Source organism: Hemitrygon akajei, chromosome 3 (assembly GCF_048418815.1).
Source record: "Hemitrygon akajei chromosome 3, sHemAka1.3, whole genome shotgun sequence".
In the NCBI taxonomy this organism is placed as follows: Eukaryota; Metazoa; Chordata; class Chondrichthyes; order Myliobatiformes; family Dasyatidae; genus Hemitrygon; species Hemitrygon akajei.
In genome coordinates, this window is record NC_133126.1 from 59,383,775 (window position 1) to 59,410,006 (window position 26,232).

The following is a 26,232-nucleotide window of genomic DNA, read 5'->3' on the forward strand; positions in this document are numbered from 1 at the left end:
CAAAGGACTGATTTTCCAGACATTTCCTATAGGTACTGTTCAAAGGACAAGGCAGAAGGGGAGGTGTAGATGTCACTTTGCCAAAACTGAGGAAGAATGAAATACAAGTAGATCATAAAAAAACGGAGGCAACAATAGGCCAATGGGCCTCATGTGCTTGTTCTGTCATCCAATAGGATCACAACACCACTCTCCTGCATTAACTCCAATTCCCGTTCATGTTTAAATCTCTCTCTGCTTTGAATGTGAGGTTTTGGAAAACTTGTGGATTGGAACAGTTAAGAGGCAGCAGAGCTATGCCTTAGTAAATGTTACAGCTGTGAGCATGAAGATCATTGCCCTCTCTTTTCCTTGCAAAGTAAGTCAGCCACACACAGTAATGAAGTGAGATAGCACTGAGGTGAAAGGGCCAGATGGCCTACAATAAGCCTTGTTTTAAATTTTTATGCTGAATAAACATGGCTGCTGACATTTGCTGACTAATAAAATGTTAGGTTTTCTTTCTACTCTTGTAGTAGATCAGCTACATTTTTTAAATTAGTTCTCAACTTGGGACTGGGGCAACACTAGCAAGGTCAGATTTTATTACCAGTCACAAAATGCTTCTGAAAAGAAGTGCTGAGTTGCCTGATTGAATCACTGAACTCTTTCTGGTGAAGGAACTCCATAGTACTCTTGGGTAGGGAGTCCAGGGTTTAGACACAGCCACGATGAAGGAAGAGTAACATACTATATTTCCAAGTTAAAACAGTGAGCAACCTGGAGGAGAGCTTTTGGGGGGAGGTGCTCTCATGCAGCTCCTTCTCTTGAACTTTTTGGTGGGTTAAAAAGTACTGTTTAATAGTGTAGACCAAAGATGCATTTTCTAGATGGTTGCTTAATGCGCTGAAACCCTTTTTTTAACTGGCCGTCTCTAGAAACATAGCTGGTTAGCCCCTTGCTAACAAGCCAAAGGACTTGGTGGTGAGAAAACCACCTTTCTCGAACTTCATGCATCCAGGGTCAATATGACTTGGGTCCCACCAGACCAGCAGAACCAAGATATTTCAGCCAATCGCACCCAAATCTGAGTGATACTGTGCAAATGCTGTCCACTTGCAATTACCTGTCGGCAAGAAATAACAGATTGTACACTGCATACAAATATAAAGAAAGTAGATTTACTAATTTCAGCTTTATCACACAGTTAGAAGGAAAAAATCAAATAAAGAAACATAAAAAGGGCCCATTACAGTTACCCAAATCCAAATGTGTGCACAAATTGGAGCTCATCCTCAAGTTGTCTTTAAATCATGTACTACCCATGGTCTGCATAAAAGCACACACCACCTTCGGAATGTGGCTCATAATCCATCTCGAACAAATGGTCTCCCCACAGGGGTATTGGTCCTTCCTCCTGAAAGCCATTTGTCTGCATAAAGCACCTTGTGCAACAGGGATGGCATCCTCAGCCATCTTCCCGCCTGCCCTCTTCCAGCCCACCAAAAAGACCTTGAGCCACACCAGTGTCTGTCACCAAAACCTCTCAGCACAGTGTTCGAGAACCTTCTCCCAATTCCACCATCCTGGCTGGCCGACACAGCATTCCTAAGTTAAACAAAACAGCACTTTATCTTTAGCTCAAACCCAAACATACTAAAAGCAGACATGAGGAAAACACTTACTATCTTTCCTTTCAGTTAGTCCTGACAAAGGGTCTCGGCCTGAAACATCGACAGTGTTTCTCCCTATAGATGCTGCCTGGCCTGCTGCGTTCCACCAGCATTTTGTGTGTGTTGCATACTAAAAGCAGAACAAACTGCTCTTACAGAACTGCTAAAATTAAATACCTACAGGTTAACAATAAAAATCTTAACCAGAGACAGACACAGAAAAACTCCTTGAACGTTTGTTCCCATGCCATTAATTCAAACCTGGTTTTGTTAATTCAAACAACTTGTGTTCATTATCACTGTTCAGAATACCTTATAAATTAGACACTTTAGAGGTCACTCTTTATCCATCAATGCCATGGACATATTTCTTTAGCTACAAAAGAACATTTTTACATAATCAATATGCCCAAATGCAAAAAAAAAAATCCATCGCACCAATTTGACAAATACAAAGAAAATTCATCAACCTGGCTCTCCAGGTGACCAACAGACAAGAGCAAAATTAGAGGAAACAACACACTGGACCACTATTACATGACCATCAAGAATGCCCATTGTGCTATTCTATTCCATGCCCTCACTTTGGGAAGTCTGATCACCTGGCTGTACTTCTACTCCCTGAGTATAGGCAGAGACTGAAGACTGCAGCACCAGTAGTGAGGACCAAGAAAGTTTGGACAAGAGAAGCTCAGGAGTGCTTACAGGACTGCTTTGAATCGGTGGCCTGGACTGTGTTCAGGGATTCATCTTTGAATCTGGATGAATATGCTGCAGTTGTTACTGACTTCATTAAAACCTGTGTGAATGAGTATGTGCCTACAAAGACATACTGTGCATTCCCAAACCAAAAGCTGTGGATGAACCAGGAGGTATGTTGCTGGTGAAGGCTAGATCTGTGGCATTCAAGTCTGGCAAACTAGGCCTGTACCAGAAAACCAGGTATGATTTGCAAGGGCTATTTCAAGGGTGAAGAGACAATTTCAAATGAGGTTGGAGGCAACATTGGAAGTATGACAACTCTGGCAGGGTTTGCAAGACATTACTTCCTACAAAGCAAAACCCAATAGCGTGAATGGCAGCGATGCTTCACTACCAGATGAATTCAATGCCTTCTATGCCTGCATTGAAAGGGAAAATATAACTACAGCTGTGAAGAAATCTGCTGCACCTGATGACCCTGTGAACTCTGTCTCAGAAGCCAATGTTTGGCTGTCTTTAAAGAGAGTGAACCCTCGCAAGGCGGAAGGTCCCGATGGAGTACCTGGCAAGGCTCTGAAAACCTGTCCCAACCAATCGGTGGGAATATTCAATGATATTTTCAACCTCTCACTGCTATGGGTGGAAGTTCCCACTTGCTTCAAAAAGGCAACAATTATACCAGTGCCTAAGAAGAATAACATGGGCTGCCTTAATGACCATCGCCCGGTAGCACTCACATTTACAATGATGAAATGCTTTGAGAGGTTGGTCATGACTAGGCTGAACTCCTGCCTCAGCAAGGGCCTGGACCCATTGCAATTTGCCTATTGCCACAATAGATCAACAGCAGACGCAATCTCAATGGCTCTTCACATGGTTTTAGACCACCTGGACAACACAAACACCTATGTCAGGATGCTGTTCATCGACTGTAGATCAGCATTTAATACCATCATTCCCACAATCCTGAATGAGAAGTTACAAAACCTGGGCCTCTGTACCTCCCTTTGCAATTGGATCCTCGACTTCCTAACCGGAAGACCACAATCTGTGAGGATTGGTGATAACATCTTCTCTTTGCTGACGATCAACACTGGTGCACCTCAGGGATGTCTGCTTACCCCACTGCTCTACTCTCTCTATACCCATGACTGTGTGGCTAGGCATAGCTCAAATACCATCTATAAATTTGCTGATGATACAACCATTGTTGGCAGAATCTCAGATGGTGACAAGAGGTCATACGGGAGCAAGATATGCCAACTATTGGAGTGATGTCATAGCAACAAACTGGCACTCAACACCAGTAAGATGAAAGAGCTGATTGTGGACTTCAGGAAAGGTAAGTTGAAGGAACACATACCAATCCTCATAGAGGGATCAGAAGTGGAGAGAGTGAGCAGTTTCAAGTTCTGGGATGTCAAGATCTCTGAGGACCTAACCTGGTCCCAACATATCGATGCAGTTATAAAGAAGGCAAGACAGCAACTATACTTCATTAGGAGTTTGAAGAGATTTGGTATGTCAACAAATACACTCAAGAACTTCTATAGATGTACCATGGAGAGCATTCTGACAGGCTGCATCACTGTCTGGTATGGAGGGGCTACTGCACAGGACTGAAAGAAGCTGCAGAGGGTTGTAAATCTGGTCAGCTCCATCTTGGGTACTAGCCTACAAAGTACCCAGGACATCTTCACGGAGCGGTGTCTCAGAAAGGAAGCGTCCATTATTAAGGACTTCCAGTACCCAGGGCATACCCTTTTCTCACTGTTACCATCAGGTAGGAGGAACAGAAGCCTGAAGGCACACAGTCAGTGATTCAAGAACAGCTTCTTCCTCTCTGCCATCCGATTCCTAAATGGACATTGAACCCTTGGACACTACCTCACTTTCTTAATATACATTATTTCTGGGTTTTTTGAATGATTTTTAATCTATTCAATACACATATACTGTAATTGATTTACTCTTTTATTTATTATTATTTTTTTTCTTATATATTATGCATTGCATTGAATTGCTGCTGCTAAGTTACCGAATTTCACGACACAAGCCACTGATAATAAACGTGATTCTGATTCTGATTCTGAAATTCTCATGTTAATGATGCCTGAGACTATGAAAATCTAGCTGCTATCAGCAAACATTAGACATTAACAAACCTACAGTGTTTGTCTTGTACAGACACTCTACAAGCTCACAAAGTTAAATTGTCATTGTTCAGACATCCGAGTATTTTGGAAAATTTAATACAATACAGCCTGTGATGTATATTTAGGTTTGCAGTTGGGGTGTAATTAAACAAGCCACTTTGTCCTGATTAGTTTTGAGCTTTATAAGAGTTCTGTGAGCCATAGTCATCCAGGCAAGTGGAGGGCAATCAATCACATTCCTGATACACCTTACAGATGTTGAAGGACTTTGTGGTCATAGCAGGTAGGTCACTATACAGCCTTTGACCTATTTTTGTAACCATGGTATTTATGTAACAGGTCTTGATGAACCCTGGAATGCTGATAAAAGAGGAGTTTGCAGAGATACTGTTGTAGAAAGTCATGAATAGATGGTTACACAATCCCATGTTAGAAATGTCACTGCCTGACACCTTAGTAATGTAGCTGTCAGTTGCTATAAATCAGCCCATGTTTGATTGTTGTCCAAGTCTTTCTGCATGGAGTCATGGGCTGATTCTCTTTCCAATTTGAGAACAGAATTGAACATTAGGCAATCACCTGCAAGATCCACTATCCTGACTTCAAGATGAAATGGAATGATATGTGTATGGTTGGTTCTAGAACACTGAACGTACTGATTCTTCCAGTGATGTTCTAGAGCTGGAATGACTGACCTTCAAAAGCCACCCCTATTTTCCTGTATGGGGCATAATTGCAGCCAATTGAGTGAAATCTCCTTATTCCCATCTCTTTCAATTTTACCAGAGCTCCTTGATGGCACATTTACTGCCTTGACGTCAAGTATAGTCTCCCTCACCTCACTTCTGGAATTTCAGCTCTTTTTTCCACCTTTTCAACCAAGACTATGACATGGGGTGGAGCTGTGTGTCATGGCAAAATTGAGCCCAAGCCTGAGTGAGCAAATTAGGCAGTCGAAAATTGTTACGAATTGTTATTTACTATTGCATTACTAATAACTGTGTAAAGTTACTAAGCAGTCATTAGCGAGATTGAATTCATTTTGTTTTTGCTTTACTTAGACTTGGCATGGCTGGGCAAGTATCCACAACTTCCATTAGACATCAATATTAAAGCTTGACAGCACCAATTTGTATAGAGGCTCCACTGATTCCAGAGTGGAAGTTCTCAATAGTACAGCTAGGATGCTATCTACTTCCATATCCTTTACAATATTAGCGCCATTAATTGATATCATACTGGAGAAAACTGAATTAGCTGAAGACCACCTTTGGATATGGATATGATCTCAGGAAGAAACAGTCTCGTCATCTACTGAGATGTATTGTCAAAATACATACAAGGTATTGGGGCAGAATTAGGCTATTTAGCCGATCAAGTCTGCGCTGCCATTTCATCTATTTGAAACTTTTGATTGAACTTAACTGCAAATGCTACAGTCTTTTTATGCACTGACATATAGGACCACTATTGTTGAAAATAGGGTTGCTCTTGGGGCTTCCTCTTCTAGTTAGTTGTTTAATTACCTATGACTCATTAACCAAGACTGGAGTTTTCATCTGATCTGTAGACTGGGAATCGCTTCAATCCACTAACGGCATTCATTTTGTGCCATTCAGCGTGTGTGTAGACTAACTGTAGCTTTCCCAGGTTTACATCTTGAGAGAAGCACCTGGTTTAACTAACATCACCCTTCCAGTTTCCCCAAACAGAATTGACTGTAATACGAGCAGGATGATGTGTGGGCCATGAGATAACAGATTATGGTGGTGTGATTGGTCTACAGCACCCTGAGGATGCTCAGTGGTGGGCTGACAGATCTATTCCAAGCCTTCTAATTCAATACAATTGTAAAGTTCAATGTACATCAAAATATGTATTATCAAAATACATACAAGATACAGGAGCAGAATTAGGCCATTTGGACATTTGAGAGTGCTCTGCCATTGCATCATGGCTCATCAAATTTTCCTTTCAGCTCTGATCTCTGCCTTCTCCCCATATCCCTTCAAGCCCTGACCAATCAAGAATCTATCCATTTTTACCTTAAATATACATAAGGACTTGGCCTTCACAGCTGCCTGTGGCAACAAATCCCACAGATTCAACACTCTCTGGCTAAAGAAATTCCTCCTCATCTCTGTTCTAAAATGATGCCCATCTGGTCTTAGACTCTCCCACCATAGGAAACATTCTCTCCACATCCACTGTGGAGACATTTCACCATTTGATAGGTTTCAGTGAGTTCATCCCTCATTCTTCTGAATTCCAGTGAATACAATACCAAAGCCGAAGACTCTTCGTATGACAAGCCAATGAATCCTGGAATCATTTTTGTGAAACTCCTTTGACCCTCTCCAGTTTCAGCACATCCTTTAAGCACATAAAGGGCCCAAAATTGCTCACAATACTCTGTGAGGCCTCTTCAGTGCTTCATAAAGATTCAACATTACATTCTTGCTTTTATATTCTAGTCCTCTTGAAATGAATGCTAACATTGCATTTGACTTCCTCACCACAGACTCAACCTACAAATTAATCTGAGAGAAAAATACAAAAAACTGAGGTACTACTTGGAAAACAGTCAAGCCTTTCATTTCTTCTGCCAAAGTGCATCACCATGTGTCTCAACACTGCATTCTATCTGCCATTGGTTTGCCCATTCTCATAATCTCTCCCAGTCCTTCTGTCGCCCCTCTACTACCTCAGAACTACCTACCCCTCCACTATCTTCATATCATCTACAAACTTTGCAACAAAGCCATCAATTCTATCATCCAAATCATTGACATAATGCAAAAGAATCGGTTGCAACACAGACCCCTGTGGAAAAGCACTAGTCAACAGCAGTGAACCAGAAGAGGCTCCTTCCTCCCCTCCCACTCTTTGCTATATGCCAGTCAGCCACTGTTTTACCCAGCTAGAATATTTCCTGTAATACCATGGGCTCATAGCTTGTTAAGCAGCCTCATCTATGGCACCTTGTCAAAGGCATTCTGAAAATCCAAGTGCACAACATCAACTGATTCACCTTTGTCTATTCTGCTTGTTATTTCTTCAAAGAATTCCAGCATAATTGTCAGGCAAGATGCTCCCTTGAGTTAACCATGCTGATGACAGCCTATTTTAACATATGCCTTCAAGGACCCTGATATGTCATCCTTAATAAATCGACTCCAACATCATCCCAACTACCAAAGTCAGACTAGCTAGCCTACAGTTTCCTTATGCCCCTCTCCCTCCTTGAAGAGTGGAGTGACATTTGCAGTTTTCCAGTCTTCTGGAACTTGGCCTTTTCTCCTTGGAGCGACGGAAGATGAGAGGTGACCTGACAGAGGTGTATAAGATGTTGCGAGGCACTGATCATGTGGATAGTCAGAGGCTTTTTTTCAGGGCTGAAATGGCCGCCACAAGAGGGCACAGGTTTAAGGTTCTTAGGAGTAGGTACAGAGGAGATGTCAGGCGTAAGATTTCTCTCACAGAGAGTGGTGAGTGCGTGGAATGGGCTGCTGGCAATGGTGGTGAAGGCAGATAGATAGGGTCTTTTAAGAGACTTTTAGATAGGGACATGGAGCTTAGAAAAATAGAGGGCTATGGGTAACCCTACTAATTTCTAAGGTAGGGACATGTTCGACACAACTTTGTGGGCCGAAGGGCCTGTATTGTGCTGTAGGTTTTCTATGTTTCTAACTATTCCAGAATCTAGTGATTTTTGAAAAATCATAACTCATGTCTCCACAATCTCTTCAGCTGCATGGATCTTGGGTTCTTTGGCTGGCATATTTGCAGGTGGCACTGTCCCAGGAAACCATTGCAGGCATTGGCATTGCACCAGGACAAGGATCTTCAGGAAGGCATGTATGTAACTGCTGAAGAGATTCTGCTAACAGAATCCAAAAGCTTCTGTAGTTGTCCTTGATGTGTAGCAAGCAAGGCTCCCTGCTTAGCAACAGCAGTGCAGAGTTGTTCCTTCTCTAGTGGGTCCCTTTGATGGCTTATTCTTACTGTCACAGCTGACTAGGTAACTTCTTCAGTTTTAAATTCTCATATACTGAGTAGTGGTGAACCCAATTGCAGAGGAAGTCACACAAAGTTAGGGGGGAAAAATCCAACAAGGCATTACTGGATTCCTCAGCATGCACAGTATAGACAGAGGGTCCAAAAAAAAAACTCACATGTAAAGTCAAACTCCAAAGAACATTAACTAAAACTAGAGATTCCTACAACCAAAAGCAAGGCTTCAGTTACAAAAGTTAACTCCAAAACTGTGCAAAGAAACAAGGAATTTATATAAGGCTGCAAACAAGGTACAAGAGATAACAATGAACTAATAATTAGCCTAACAGGAAGATGAGTAGCAAGGGGTTGGCCTTGTAGTCTCTGCCTCCCTCTGGTGGCCATCTGATTCAAAAGCCTAATTGTTCAGGGGTAATAGCTGTTTCTGAGCCTAGTTGTGTGAGTCCTGAGGCTCCTATATTTTCCTCATGATGGCAGCAGTGAGAAGTGAGCATGCCCTGGATGGTGGGGGGATCCCTAATGGTAGAAAAAGCAAGAGCATTTATTATCGATGTGCTCAATGACAGCGAGGGCTTTAGTCATGATGAGTTGGGGTGTATCCACTACCTTTTGAAGGATTTTACAGCTCAAGGCCATTGCTGTTTCCATACCAGGTTGTGATGCAACCAGTCCTTACACATCCATAAAAGTTTGCCAAAGTTTGCCAAGTTTCCACAGACTCATAAGGAAGTAGAAGAACTGTTGTGCTATTTTTATAAATGCACTTACAAGCTGGGCCCAGGACAGGTCCTCCAAAATAATAACACCAAGGAATTTAAAGTTACTGACCTTCTTCACCTTTGATCCTCCAATGAAGAGTCAGGTCTCATGGACATCTGGTTTCTTCTCCTAATGTCATTAACCTGATCCTTGGTCTTGCTGACATTGAGTAAGAGGTTGTGTTATGGCACCATATGGCCAGATTTTCAATCTCCCTCCTATATGCTGCTTCATCATCATCTTTGATTTGACAGAGGTATCATCAGCAAACTTGCATATGGCATTGGAGCTGTGCATACTCACAAAGTCATAAGTATAGAGCGAGTAGAGCAGGGGCTAAGCACACAGCCATGTGGTTTACCCGTGCTGATGGTGCTAGAGGAGGAGACGTTGTTGCCAATCCAAACTGACTGGGGTCTGCAGGTAGGGTAATAGAGGATCCAATTGCACAAGAAGATACTGAGGGCAACGTCTTGGAGATCATTTTTGAGGGGATAATGCTATTGAATGCTCATCTGTAGTCAATGAAGAGCATCCTGATGTATGCATATTTGTTGTCCATATGTTCCAGGGTTGAGTGAAGAGCCAATGAGGTGGCACCTGCTGTGGACCTGTCACTCTGATAGGCAAATTGAAGCAGATCCAAGATGTTTCTCAGGGAGGAATAGATATATTTCATCATCAACCTCTTAAAACAGCCAATGCTTTGAGCTGAGGCACTTCCTCAGGACTGGAAAGGAAGGGGGAAAAGTTGGGAGAAGGGAAGAAGGATAGCTGGAAGGTGACAGGTGAAGCCAGGTGAGTTGGAAATATAAAGGGCTGGAGACGAGAGTGGACCATAGGAGAAAGGGAAAGAGAAGGGGCACCTGGGAATGGTGATAGGCAAGTAGGTTTAATTACTCAATGACTCCATCAAGTCTTGGCTAGCTTGGTGTGTGGTGGCGCTACCAAGCCATTCTTGGTGACAGAGATGCTGATCCATAGTGTATTGAGTCCCTTTACTACTTCCTGTGTTTCTTCCAAGCATTATTCAATGCGGAGCACCACTGATTCATCAGCTGGTGGTAGAGTTGATAGACTTAGAAGGTGTCCATGCCTATATTTAATCTGATACCATAAGACTTCATGAGATGTAAAACAATGCTGTTAACTCCTGGGCCACTCCCTCCTACCTATAATTCAAATCAAGCCTGACCAGTGAGAGCATTTACCACCTTTATATTTTCAGAATGATCACTGACTTTTAAAATATTATCTACAGAAAATTCCTTTTAAAATCTCACATTCTCTGGATTCCATGCACTATTATACTCTCTTCAGCTTCCCCCCCATCATATGTGTAATCTCTCATCCTCTTTCTTGTTTAACCAGTAATGGCTGTACTCTGGGCTTCCCTGCACTATTCATCAGACTTTAATACTCCTGCGCTTTTCTGAGTTTCTTTGGCTCACAATACAACCAACTGATGCTGTCTTTTTAATTATCACTGTCAAAGTCAAAATCAAAGTTGAGTTTACTGTCACATGCACAAGTACATTTATGCGTACATGCAATTCAAAACTTACTTGCAGCAGCATCATAGCATCACATAAGCAGCATTCACAAGAAAAACATAAAGTAAACAGATTATACAAAGTATTACAGATGATAATTAGAAAAAAAAGTCTATTTTATTGCAAAGTGATCAGAGTGTCATAGCAACACACACAAAATGCTGGTGGAACGCAGCAGGCCAGGCAGCATCTATAGGGAGAAGCGCTGTCGATGTTTCGGGCCGAAAACCTTCGTCAGGACTAACTGAAAGGGAAGATAGAAAGAGATTTGAAAGTAGGAGGGGGAAGGGAAAATGCAAAATGATAGGAGAAGACCGGAGGGGGTGGGGTGAAGCTGAGAGCTGGAAAGGTGATTGGCAAAAGGGATACAGAGCTAGAGAAGGGAAAGGATCATGGGACGGGAGGCCTAGGGAGAAAGAAGGGGGGAGGGGAGCACCAGAGGGAGATGGAGAACAGGCAGAGTGATGGGCAGAGAGAGAAAGAAAGAAAAGGGGAGGGGGAAGAAAACAAAAAAAAAACCTAAATATATCAGGGATGGGGTAAGAAGGGGAGGAGGGGCATTAATGGTTAGAGAAATCAATGTTCATGCCATCAGGTTGGAGGCTACCCAGCTGGTATATAAGGTGTTGTTCCTCCAACCTGAGTGTGGCTTCATCTTGTCAGTAGGGGAGGCCATGGATAGATATATCAGAATGGGAATGGGACGTGGAATTAAAATGTGTAGCCACTGGGAGATCCTGCTTTCTCTGGCGGACAGAGCGTAGGTGTTCAGCGAAATGGTCTCCCAGTCTGCGTCGGGTCTCACCAATATATAAAAGGCTGCACCGGGAGCACTGGACGCAGTATACCACACCAGCCGACTCACAGGTGAAGTGTCGCCTCACCTGGAAGGACTGTCTGGGGCTCTGAATGGTGGTGAGGGAGAAAGTGTAAGGGCAGGAGTAGCACTTGTTCCGCTTACAAGGATAAGTGCCAGGAGGGAGATCGGTGGGAAGGGATGGGGGGGATGAATGGACAAGGGAGTCGCGTAGGGAGCGATCCCTGCGGAAAGCAGAAAGAGGGGGGGAGGGAAAGATGTGCTTGGTAGTGGGATCCCGTTGGAAGTGGCGGAAGTTACGGAGAATTATACGTTGGATCCGGAGGCTGGTTGGGTTGTAGGTGAGGACAAGGGGGATCCTATCCCGAGTGGGGTGGTGGGTGGATAGGGTGAGGGCAGATGTGCGGGAAATGGGAGAGATGCGTTTGAGAGCAGATTTGATGGTGGAAGAAGGGAAGCCCCTTTGTTTAAAAAAGGAAGACATCTCCTTTGTCCCGGAATGAAAAGCCTCATCCTGAGAGCAGATGTGGCAGAGACAGAGGAATTGTGAGAAGGGGAAAGCATTTTGTCATAGCGTTGTTAGACTGTAGTGGTGATTAAGGTTTTGCCAGATGGTTAAAAGAAAGTCACAATCACGAGAAAGTCTGCAGCTTCTGAAGATCCAAGCACACAGAACATGCTGGAGGAACTCAACAGGCCAGGCAGCATCATTGGAAAAGAGTAAACAATTGATATTTCGGGTCAAGACCCTACATCAGGACTGGGAAACTGCTGAATCTTTTGCTTGTGTGGTCAATGCCATCAATCACCCACCATCAATGCCCATCTTCAAACATGCCTCTTTTGTGTCTGAGCCAATCAGGATGCTTGTTTCTTTTTCCCCAACTATCAGTTGTGGTGAACTGGGAAGAGATGTGTGAGCCAGTGGTCTGGATCTAGTGTGAGTAAATAATAACAGGGGCTTCAGAAAAGTTCAACTCCTTATTGAAAATTAACAAAAATTACCATGCATTCCAAGTCAAAGGTTGAAGAAATTAAATCTGTCCTTGAGGATGGAGCTAGATATTGCTCCTAGGCTCAGAGTGATCAAGTCAGGTCAAGTCAAGTCACTTCTATTGTCATTTCGACCATAACTGCTGGTACAGTACATAGTAAAAATGAGACAACGTTTTTCAGGACCATGGTGTTACATGACACAGTACAAAAAGTAGACTGAACTATGTAAAAAAACAACACAGAGAAAGATACTCTAGACTACAGACCTACACAGGACTGTGTAAAGTGCACAAAAACAGTGCAGGCATTACAATAAATAATAAACAGGACAATAGGGCAAGGTGTCAGTCCAGACTCTGGGTATTGAGGAGTCTGATAGCTTGGGGGAAGAAACTGTTACATAGTCTGGTCGTGAGAGCCCGAATGCTTCGGAGCCTTTTCCCAGACGACAGGAGGGAGAAGAGGTTGTATGAGGGGTGCATGGGGTCCTTCATAATGCTGTTTCCTTTGCGGATGCAGCGTGTAGTGTAAATGTCCGTGATGGCGGGAAGAGAGACCTCGATGATCTTCTCAGCTGACCTCACTATCTGCTGCAGGGTCTTGCGATCCGAGATGGTGAAATTTCTGAACTAGGCAGTGATGCAGCTGCTCAGGATGCTCTCAATACAATCCCTGTAGAATGTGATGAGGATGGGGGGTGGGAGATGGACTTTCCTCAGCCTTCGCTGAAAGTAAAGACGCTGCTGGGATTTCTTTGCTATGGAGCTGGTGTTGAGGGACCAGGTGAGATTCTCCACCAGGTGAACACCAAGAAATTTGGTGCTCTTAACGATCTCTACCGAGGAGCCGTCGATGTTCAGCGGGGAGTGGTCACTCCGTGCCCTCCTGAAGTCAACAAACATCTCTTTTGTTTTGTTCACATTAAGAGACAGGTTGTTGGCTCTGCACCAGTCCGTTAGCCGCTGCACCTTCTCTCTGTAAGCTGACTTGTGGTTCTTGCTGATGAGACCCACCAAGGTTGTGTCATCGGCGAACTTGATGATGTGGTTCGAGCTGTGTGTTGCAGCACAGTCATGGGTCAGCAGAGTGAACAGCAGTGGACTGAGCACACAGCCCTGGGGGGCCCCCATGCTCAGTGTGATGGTGTTGGAGATGCTGCCTCTGATCCGTACTGACTGAGGTCTCATGGGATATGGAAAGAAATATGGACTTGAGGGCTGAATTTAAATGAACAGTCTATGTTGAATGGTGGAGCAGGTTTGAAGTGATCAATAATTTATTACTGCTCCTGTATTCTATTATTTCTACAGATTTCACTCATTATGTACAATACTTCACAGAGCAATGAGGCCTTTTTCTAGGGTGCAAGCTATTGGGTTTCCAAAGGTTAACATGGTTTTACAAGGACAGTGCTTGCCTACCATTCAAAAATAAAATTACACCCATAACGAGAGCAGCCCGTATCTCTTCCTCAGTTGTCAGAGCTCCAGCCCATCTCATGACCAGCTCATTTATATCCCTCTTAATTCCACTTTACCATCACGGCCACACTGGCATGCTACTGGAATTGGAATTGGATTTGGTTTATTATCGTCACATGTACAAGATACAGTGAAAAGTTTGTCTTTTATATTTTCATACAGATCAAATAATTTCATCGTGCATCAAGTAGAAAAAGGTAAAACAATAAGAGAATACAAAATATAAAGTAACCGCTACAAAGGAAATGCATTGTAGATAAACAATAAGATGCAAGATAATATCGAGTAGATGGTAAGGTCAAGAATCCATCTTATCGTACTAGGAAACCATTCAATAGTCTTTTAACAGTGGTATAGAAGCTGTCCTTGAGTCTGGTGGAATGTGCCTTCAGGCTTTTGTATCTTCTGCCTGATTTGTGGGTGGAGGAAGAAAAGTGAAGATCTGGGGTTGTTAGGGCCTTTATTTACATGAATATAAAAAGCTGATCTCTCTCTGATCTTCTCCAACATCTCTTCTTTCTTCCCTCCCAAAATTAAATGCCAGACTTCTGAACCCCACCTCCCCTAACCCCAACTTCACTATAAGAGCTTTTTTTCCGCTCACTCTCAGCCCATCTATAACTTCATCATTTGCCGGTCATCCCTGATCTCCTCAAGCACCAGATGCCAGCCTTCGTTTCTGACCAACTTCAGGGCTCAGAGGTCAGCCCTTCCCTGCCCTATTTTCCTCCTTTGGCCACAGCAAAGGCCTGCATTCTCTAATCATACTGCTTGACCTCTGAAAAGGAGCATCTGGCAGTATATTTTCAGGAATGATTAATGCAACACCTCACTTATTGTACTGGAGGTCTTGGGCCTCAAGCCTCAGATATAACAAAGTGTTTGGCAGAGGTCCATTGGCCAAAGTGGCCATTGACACCCCACTACTCATCTCTCCTGCACACTTATCTGCTGCACTCAAATTCTGTAGGAATCCAAAACGTACCTTGCGTAGTTTTTAAACCATTACTGTTTGGTCATGAGAACCGTAGGAGAGGCACAATCCAACCTGTATTCAATAGTCATATGCTACACTTGAATGTACACTTGAGGGCTTGAATGTTCATAATGGTGATCTCAACCAGTGTGTGTGTGTGTGTGTGTGTGTGTGTGTGTACTGTGAAGCAGAAATCCAAGGTACACAGGGGATCACATCAGTTGCTAGCCCATTTGACTGTCAATGGATTTACCATTGAATCCCTTGAGCTAACAAACCAGCAAGTTTCAAAAGCAAGTCAGGTCATTCTAAAGGTGGAGCCTTAATACACAATTCCTGAAACCTGCTTGCTGTTTGAAGTCACTTCATCTCACTACAGGGTCAACTTATTCAGCTCCCTGTATCAGATAGTGTAATGGATAGCGCAACACTTTACAGAAACAGAGACCCGGGTTCAATTCCTGCCGCTGTCTGTAAGGAGTTTGCACATGCTCCCTGTGACCATCTGGGTTTCCTCTGAGTGCTTCGGTTTCCTCCCACAGTCCAAAGAGGTACCAGTTGGTAGGTTAATTGGTCATTGTAAATTGTCCTGTGATTAGGCTAGGGCTAAATTAGGGGTTGCTGGGAGGTGTGGCTCCAAGGGCTCGACGGACCTATTTGGCACTGTGTCTCAAAAAAATGAATAAATAAACAAACAAACAAATAAATAAATAAATAAATGTAAGCAGGCACATACCATAGGCATTGAAGCTAGACAGGGAGCTGTGCCCAAGTGCCCTGCACCATTAATGTTTCACTTTTCATGTTCGGACTGAACATCCTGAAGAAGTAAATCTGTCCAACAGTTTCATATTTTTCTTGTAGGTGCCCAACACCCCTCAGCACAGATGGAATGCAGAAGCAATAGGGTATCACGTCCTTCAGCGAATCAAGCAGTTTTTGCACCTTCAGTTATGTTTAATTAAAAAAGTGCAATCTAAAAATAAGGATGGAAAACAAAAAAACAAAACATAGATAGAGAAGCTCTGACTAAAAATAGGTTCTTTTCAAAACTGCACTGCTGAACCAGATACTTAAGGAAAGGAATGTCATCAAGGTTAATTAGATATGGTCTTGATTGTGTTGACTAGTTCCACTTGCTAAATTTACTGTCAAAGGGTTTTTGCAAAATTTTAATTTATACAGAGATGGGTTTAGTCAGCTAATCAGAACTTTTAACATGACCTCAGTCGACTGACAGTGATTGATAGCAGAAGTGAAGTTCTCATCAGTGAGCCAACAATACCCAAATGATGTGCAGTCAGAATGTCTTCACTACATTAAATCTTTAATCAGCTACATTCCTTATTCTAATGTTAAAATGTCAAAATGAGTGGAAGAAATTTGTAAAAATAAATGAGAGTTTGCTTGACTTTGATTATTGCACTATAAAAGACAAAAGAGAAATGTATGTGTCCTTAAATATTCCAAATGGCTTTTACTACATAGATTTGGATATACTATTAGTGTATTTAAAATGGAAAACATCATTGAAAATATTTGTATTTCAAAGCATCCCAAAACCATAGACTATGCCTAAATCTTCAAGCATTGTATTCAATTGTATGTGTTCAGCCATTTTCTGTGGTTAGGTATTCCACATTCTATCAGGGCATTAAGAAAGTTCTTCAGATCTCTATCCTCACTTAGCCCTGACATAAAATTGATGGCACTTGTCAGAGAAAGTAGATCTTTCCTATTGAAATGTTTACATTGGGTAAGCCTTCGATATTTACTACACAATTTACCTGCATTGCTATCTGTCCCAATATCTCAAGTCGCATGCGTAGCTTCTCAATGTCAGCCTAGCTAATCCTCAATGGAACTCTGTGTTTTCTAACAGGTGGCATTCATTGTCATCAAACAGCTTAACTTGTGCAAAATCTCAACAAACATTCCTTCCAGCTGAATTCCACCTTTTCTAATATCCTGGCTTACGAGTAAAAGTGAGAAAGCAGAAATCTTAGGTAACCTATTATAACACTACAAATACAGCAGAAAATACTGGAAATACTCTGCAGGTTAGTCTGGGTATGCAGGGACAGAAATGGAGTTGGAGGTTGTTCGTCAGAGCTCAAAAATAAAACAAAAGAAGCAAATTGTAAACTTGCAGGGTAGTTTGGAGAGTGGGATGTCCCTGAAGGGCTATCTTTTGGGATAAACTGTAAAACAAATGTATCTTGTTAGCAAGTGAATGAGAACACTTAGAGAGTGAGAACGCAGGCAAAATCATGCAGGAATTTTGAAATGCAGAGCAGGTCAGAATGGGTATGTCCCCCACTTCTACAGGAGTCACAGAACTATACAGAATGATACCGCTCAGTGCGTCTCTACTGATCACGACAACAACTTATCTATTCCCAATTTCCTGCATCCAGCCCATACCCCTCTAAACTCTGCCTCTCCATTAACTTATTCCAGTGCTTCTTCTTGAGTGCTACTATTCTACCTGCCTCGGAGATTTATTTCTGGCAGCTCGTTCCATACACTCACCACACTCTGTGTAAAAAAAGTTGTCCCTTCGGTCTCTTTTAAATTTTTCCTCTTTCATCCTAGATCTATGCCCTCATTTAAGATTCCCATATCCTGGGGAAAAGACTGCCACTGTCTCCTTATCTCTGCCCCTAACAATTTTATAAAGCTCTGTCAGCTCACCTTTTCATTCTCCTATGTGTGAGGGTAAAGGCATATCCTGGCTAACCTCTAGCAATAACTCAGGCTTTCTAGTCTGGGTCATATCCCTGTAAATCCAGAAGGCCACCCCAAGGGCGAAGTGGCAATTTTGGACTAAACTTGAATCGATGAAGGATGCTCAACAGTTATAGCAAAGCTTGAATGCTATTACCTCTTACAAAGTGAAATCAAGGACATATGTGACAACAGGGCTTTGTTCCCAGATGAGTTCCATGACTTCTATTCTCACTGCAACCATCAAAACATGGAGGAATCTTCATGAACTTCCACAGCACCCTATAACCCTGAGATTTCAGTCTCAGAGCCCAATGTGAGAGCATCCTTCAGGAGGGTGAACCCATAGAAAGTATCCATCCCAAATGGGGTAGCTGACTGAGTATTAAAGACCTTTGCTGATCAACTGGCAGGAGTGTTCACCAAAATCCTTAACCTTTTGGTTTGGTAGTCAGGGTACACATCTGTTTCAAGGAGGCTTCATTAAATCAGTGCCTAAGAAGAACACCATAGCCTGCCTCCAGTAGCACTTATATCCATTGTAATGAAGTGTTTTAAGAGGTTGGTGGCAAAACACATCAACTGCCTGAGAAGCATTTTGGATCCATTCTAATTTGTCTATTAGCATACCAGGTACATAACAGATTTCATTTACACAACCCTAAAACATCTGGACAAAGAAATCTGAGCAAAGGTACATACATCACTATGCTCTTTATTGATGACAGCACAGCACTCAATACCTTCATCCACTAAAAACTAATCAATAATCCTCAAAGTCTGGGCCTTGATACCTCCTTGTGCAATTGCATCCTCGATTTCCTCACTTGCAGACCACAATCAGTTCGGATTGGCAACAACATTTCCTCCACGATCTCCATCAGCACTGGTGCACCACAAGGCCGTGTACTTAGCCCCCTGCTCTACTCACCTTACACTTATGACTGCGTGGCTAAGCATTGCGCTAATGTCATATTCAAGGGTGCTGATGGCACCACTGTCTTTGGCCAAATCACAGGTGGAGATGAACGATGGAGATTTAAAGTCTGGCCACAACAACAACCTCTCTCTCAACATCAGCAAGACCAAAGAGCTGATTATTGACTTTGGGAGGAGGAAATTAGAGGACTATGAGCCAGTCCTGATCGGTGGATCATAGGTAGAGAGGGTCAGCAATTTTAAATTCTTTAATGTTATCATTTCAGAGGACCTGTCCGAGGCCCAATATATGATGAAATTACAAAGAAATTACAAAGAAAATATGGCAGCCCCTCTACTTCCTTTGGAATTTATGAAGATTCAAAACTTTGACGAACTTCTATTGGTGCGTGTTATGAGAGTATATTGGCTGGTTGCATCACAGCCTGGTATGGAAACATCAATACCCTTGCACAAAAATCCTGCAAAAAGTAATGGATACTGCCCAGTCCACCACGGGTGAAGGCCAAATCACTAGTGAGCATTTCTACATGGAGCGCTGTCACAGGAAATCAGCATCCATCATCAGGGACCTCAGCAACCAGAGCTTGCCTTCGTCTTGCTGCTGCCAAGAGGAAGAAGTTTCAGGAGCCTTGGTAGGCTCACCACCAGGTTTAGGAACAGTTGTTCCCCTTCAACCGTAACTTCTCTCAACTTCAGTTGCCCTGACACTGAACTGTTCCCACAACTGACGGATTCACTTTCAAGGACTTTTCATCTCATATTCTCAATATTTATTGATTCTTTATGTATTATTATCATTTCTGTTTTTTTCTCCTTTTGCATTTGCACGGTAAGTTGTCTTTTGCACACTGGTTGTCTGCCCTGTCTTTTGTTGATACAAAGTTCAAGGTCAAGTTCATTATGAAAGAACATATATGTCATGATATAAAACCCTGAGATTCATTTTCTTGTGGGCATACTCAATAAATCCATATTGGAATAACAACCATAATACAATCAATGAAAGAGCACACCAACTTGGGCATTCTGCCAATATGCAAAAGACAACTTTCTAACCACAAAAAGAAAGAAAGGATAATAATAAATAAATATAAATAAATAACTATTATCAAAACCATGAGATGAAAAGTCCCTGAACATAAGTCCAGAGATTCTGGAAACATTTCAGTGATGGGGCAAGTGAAGATGAGTGAAGTTATTCCCTTTGGTTCAAGAGCCTGATGGCTGAACAGTTGAATGTTCAAAGTAACTTTCATTGAAACTGGTGGTGTGAGTCTTGAGGTTCCTGGACCTTCTTCCTGATGGCAGCAGGAAGAAGAGCGCATGACCTTTGTGGTGGGATATCGCTCCAGGTAGACGTGCTCGATGTTGGGAAGGGCTCTACCTGTGATGGACTGGGCCATATCCACATATCCACTACGATTTGTAGGATTTTCTATTCAATGGCATTAGTGTTTCCATATCAGGCTGTGATGTGTGGTGAACTACATATACCTGTCTGGACACGCCCCCCTGCTGACTGCTCCTGTGGCTCCTCCCACAGACCCCTGTATAAAGGTGATTGGAGGCACAGCCCCTTCCTCAGTCTCCAGGATGTTGTGTGGTGGTCACTTGCTGCTTGTGCTTTCTTCCAGCCAATAAAAGCCTACCTTAACTCACGTCTCAGAGTTATTGATGGTGCATCATGATGCAGCCAGTGAATATTATATTCATTGGCTGCATCACAGTGAATATATTATATTATATTATATTATTATTATATATTATATTCACAGTGATTATTATCTCCACTACATACTATAGAAGTTTGTCAAAGTTTTAGATGTAATGCTGAATCTTTGCAAACTTCCAAGGAAGTTAGCGTGTTTTGTTCATAATTGCACTTACGTACTGGGCCCAGGACAGATCCTCTGAAATGATTACACCAAAGGATTTAAAGTTGCTGACCTCCCCACCTCTAATCCTGCAATGAGGACTGGCTCATGGTTCTCTGTTTTCCTCCTCCTGAGATCAGTAATCAGCTCTTTGGTCTAGCTGACGTTGAGTAAGAATCAGAATCAGAATCAGATTTAATATCACTGCCATATGTTTGTTAACTTTGTAGCAGCAGTACAATGCAATACATGATAAGTGCAGGAAAAATCAGAATTACAGTAAGTATATATATGTATATTAAATAGTGAAGTTAAAATAAGTAATGCAAAAACAGAAATATATTAAAAAAGTAGTGAGGTTGTGTTCATAGGTTCAATGTCCATTTAGGAATCAGATGGCAGAGGGAAAGAAGCTATTTCTGAATCGCTGAGTGTGTGCCTTCAGGTTTCTGTATTTCCTTCCCAACAGTAACAATGCGAAGAGGGCACGTCCTGGAACCTTAAATGGATGCCACCTTCCTGAGGCACCACTCCTTCAAGATGTATTTGATACTACAGAGGCTAGTTTCCATGATGGAGATAATTTTACAACTTTCTACAACTTACATTGATCCTGTGCAGTAGCCGTCCATACCAGACAGAAGCAGCCAGTCAGAAAGCTCTCTGCAATACATCTGTAGAAATTGTGAGTGTTTTTGGTGGGACACCAATTCTCCTCAATCTCCTGATGAAATATTGCCACTGTCTTGTCTTCTTTATAGCTGCATCATTATATTGCGACCATATTAGGTCCTCAGAGATGTTAACATCCAGGAACATGAAATTGCTCATGCTCTCCGCTTCTGATCCCTTTATGAGGATTGGTTTGTATTCCCTCATTCTACCTTTTCTGCAGTCCACAATCAGCTCTTTGGACTGACCAACATTAAGTGCGAGTTTTTTGCAATGACACCACTCAACCTGCAGGTATATCTTGCTCCTGTACACCCTCCCATCACCATCTGAGATTCTTCCAGGAATGGTTGTATCATCAGCAAATTTATACATGGCATTCAAGTTATGCCTAGCTACATACTCATGGGTGTGGAGAGAGTGGAGCAGTGGGCTAAGCACACATCCCTGTGGTGCACCAGTGTTGATTGTCAGCCAGGTGGAGATGTTACTTCCAACCAGCACAGATCATGGTCTTCTGGTTAGGAAGTCGAGGATCCAGTTGCAGATGGAGGTGCAGAGGCCTACGTTCTGTAGCTTTTCAATTAGGTCTGTAAGAATGATGTTGTTGAACACTGAGAAATGATCAATAAACAGCATTCTGACATACATATTCGTATTGTTCAGGTGATCCAAGGCCACATGGAGAACCATTGTTATCATGTCCACCATAGACCTAATGTAAGAGGTTGTTCTGGCACCACTCAGCCACTTTTTCAATCTCCCTCCTGAATGTTGATTCATCACCACCTTTGATTTGGCCTATGGCAGTGGTGTCATCAGCAAACTTCAATATAGCACTGGGGCTCTGCTTAGCCTCACAGACATAAGTGTAATGTGAATAGTGCAGGAAGCCAAGCACCCAGCCTTGTGGTGCACTTGCCCTGATGGAAATTGTGAAGGAGATGTTGCTGCCAAACTGACTGGTATCCGCAAATGAGGAAATTGAGGATCCAATTGCACAAGGAGGTGTTGATGATAAGGTCTTGAAACCTATTTCTATTATGGTTATTGGATTTACTGAGTATATCCGTAAGAAAACAAGTCTCAGGGTTGTATATGACAAGTACATATATTGAAAATAAATTTACTTTGAACTTTGAACATCAACTCCTGCAGCACACGAGTTACCTGCCTTGAAACTGAAAAATCATTACCCTCTGCTTCCAACTTTGACCAAAATAGTTCTCCATGGATTCTATGGAATGAAACATTCCAGAGCAGCTGACCACATGGGACCTTGTCAACGACCTTGCTAATGTCCAAATAAACAACATCCACTACACTATGCTCATCTACCTGTTCAGTTGCCTCTCAAAAATCTCTAAAATATTTGCCAAGTACAACTTACCATACACAAAGCCATGCTGACTCACTTTAATCACACTTTGTCTATCCAAATGCTGATAGAATCTTTCCTGCAAAATACCCTCTTGAAATTTAATTACTGCTGATGTTAGTGTTGTATCAAGAAGTCTGCAATGTGCCCAGATAGAAAATGAGAAGTTGCTTTTCAAGTTTACATTGAGGCTCATTGTCACTGTACAGAAGGCCGCAAACCAATGCCAATAGGTCAGAGTGAGAGCAGCATGGGGCATTTACGTGGCAGGCGATGGAAGCTCAGGATCACCTCCGAGTACTGAATGTAGATGTTCACAAACTGCATTTGGTTTCTCCAATTTAAGGTGTACTGCTTTGTGAATACCAAATGCAATTCAGCAGCTTGACTGTCAACACTGAAGTGCATCTACTAGCAGGCCATTGAATAGTCTACATTGCAAAAATTACAACTTTAATTATGTGTTTTACTGTTGCCTTAAAATAATTTAAGAATCAAATATGTTGCCGTGGTCATGAGAATTAATAGGACATGTGGAATACAAAAAGTTCTGATCCTAACAATCCCAAATAGCCATGTGCGCTGACTAGCAGAAAAAATGGTATTTCACTTCTCTTGTCATCTCAAGTATCTGAAGATAAGGCACAGAAATACATATTAAACACCTGTCATAAGAATTACCCCATTTGTGATAATATTATTACCTAGTTATAACATATCACTGCATAGTCAATAGTAACTCTACCTTTAGGTAATTATCACAAACTTGTATTTTCTGCACTGTTGAACACTCTGCCCAATGAGCAAAGCACAAATTAAATGTTTTATTACCAAACAGACTGGATGAATTTAAATGAATCAACTTTTCCCACATTGTACACATAGTAATACATGAGTGATAAAAGTGACAGCTTGCTCATCAGCACTGGTTTACAGAATAAGCCTCATAGTCACAAGTAAAACAAAGGCAAAATATATAAATGGAATGAAGCACTATTTTCTTTGGAGAACTTATTGACCAAAAGCTAATTATTTAGCATTGACAGACATATGGGCCATTGACAGTAATAACTTTTTCATGCTTGAGTCAGTAAGTTAAAGCTAGTGTCCACAATGTCATACCTGCCAAGCTCTAACAGTGCTCAAGATCATCTACCTTATCCTGTATACTGCATACATTCAAATATAACACCTTCAGACCACTACTCATCACCCTTTTCAATGTTCCCTGGTATACTGCAATTTATTCCACTGAGCAATTTTGCCCAATCATCCCCCTGTCCTTCCTAACAGTCTCACTAGACATTGCCTCTGCTTGTATACCAGCTGCCTGACCCTCACCTATATTATTCAGTTTCCCATCCCCCTGTCAAATTAGTTAAAGCAAAGTAGTCGTAATTAAGGTTATCCATGCCAGTCCATGCCTTCCTGTCAGATCGCTGGCAGGAGGCAAGAGTGGGCTCCCTCACCTCTGCCCCTCTAACCTTCAACACAGATGCCCCTCAGGGCTCTGTCCTAAGTTCCATCTTTTACTCTCTGTATACCCATGACAGTGTCGCCACCCACAGCTCCAATCTGCTAATTAAATTTGCTGACGACACTACACTGATTGGCCTAATCTCAAATAATAATGAGGCAGCCTACAGAGAAGAAGTCACCATCCTGACACAGTGGTGCCAAGAAAACAACCTCCCCCTCAATGTCGCAAAAACAAAGGAGCTGGCTGTGAACTACAGGAGGAATGGAGACAGGCTAGCCTCTGTTGCCATCAATAGATCTGGAGTTGAGAGGGTGAACAGTTTTAAGTTCTTTGGCATAAACATCACCGAGGATCTCACGTGGTCTGTACATACCGGCTGTGTGGTGAAAAAGGCACAATATCACTTCTTTCACCTGAGATGGTTGAAGGAGTTTGGCATGGGTCGCCAAATCCTAAGAATTTTTTATAGGGGCACAATTGAGAGCATTCTGACTGGCTGCATCACTGCCTGGTATGAGAACTGTACATCCCTCAATCGCAGGACTCTGCAGAGAGTGGTGCAGGCAGCCCAGTGCATCTGTTGAAGTGAACTTCCCACTATTCAGGACATTTACAAAGACAGGTGTGTAAAAAGGGTCCGAAGGATCATTGGGGACCCGAGTCACCCCAACCACAAACTGTTCCAGCTGCTACCATCTGGGAAACGGTACCGCAGCATAAAAGCCAGGACCAACAGGCTCCAGGACAGCTTCTTCCACCAGGCCATCAGACTGTTTAAATCATGTTGACACAACTGTATTTCTATGTTATATTGACTATCCTGTTGTACATACTATTTATAGTAAATTACTATAAATTGCACATTACACATTTAAATGTAGACATAACAAAGATTTTTACTCCTCATGTATATGAAGAATGTAAGTAATAAAGTCAATTCAATTCAATTCAATTCAGAAGCTGGATGGTTATAGGGTAACAACTGTTCCCTCGAACTGGTGGTATGGGCCCAAGTATTCTCCTTCCAATGGAAGTAGTAAGAAGAGGGTATGGCCCGGATAGTGAGGGTCTTTGATGATGGTGCTGCTTTCTTGTGAGAGTGCACCATATAAATGTACTCAATGGTGAGCAGTGCTTTGTCTGTGATGGACCGGGCTGTGTTCACCACTTTATGTAGCCATTTCTGTATCTGTTCATTGGTGTCTCCATTACAGGCTGTAATGCAGCCAGATATGTTACTCTCCACTGTGCATCTGTAGAAATTTGTCGAAGTTTTTGGTAACATGCCAAGTCTGAATAACCTGTTGTTATTTTTATCTCACAGCCCTATGACCAGCAGTGAGATCTCAGTTGTGGGAATAGAGGGGAATACAGGTGAAACATTAAATGCACTGAGCGTGTTCCCAGTTTACCATATATTATTCAGTGGGTATTGGAAAAGACATGGAGTTCACTATGGAAAGGCTCCCACTGTACATTTAAAATGCAGGCTTGAACTTTATTGTAGCTTTCCAGAGGACTGGAAAACCCAGCATGAAACTGAGCTGAGTGTACATGCACTGCACCTTTTCTGTAACTGTAACATTATATTTTCCATTATATTTTCCTTTTCACTATCTTGATATGCTTATATGTGGAATGGTCTGTCTAGACGGCACACAAACCAAAGTTTTTTTACTGTACCTCAGTACATGTGACAATAATTTACATTTTTTTAGAGATAAACATGGAACAGGCCTTTCCAGCCCAATGAGCTGTGCTGCCCGGCAATTCACCAAATTTAACCCTAGCCTAATCACAGGACAATTTACAAAAACCAAGTAATCTACTAACTGGTACATCTTTGGACCGTGGGAGGAATCCCACGCAGTCACAGGAGAACATACAAACTACTTACAGACATCGCTGAACTTGAACTCCGAAATCCAAGGCTCCAAGCTGTAATAGGGTCATGCTAGCCTCTATGCTACCATGGTACATAATAACTAATTCAGCTTCTAGATGAGAGCATCTGGCTCAATTTTGTTCAGAATTTCAGCCTCCCTCAAAA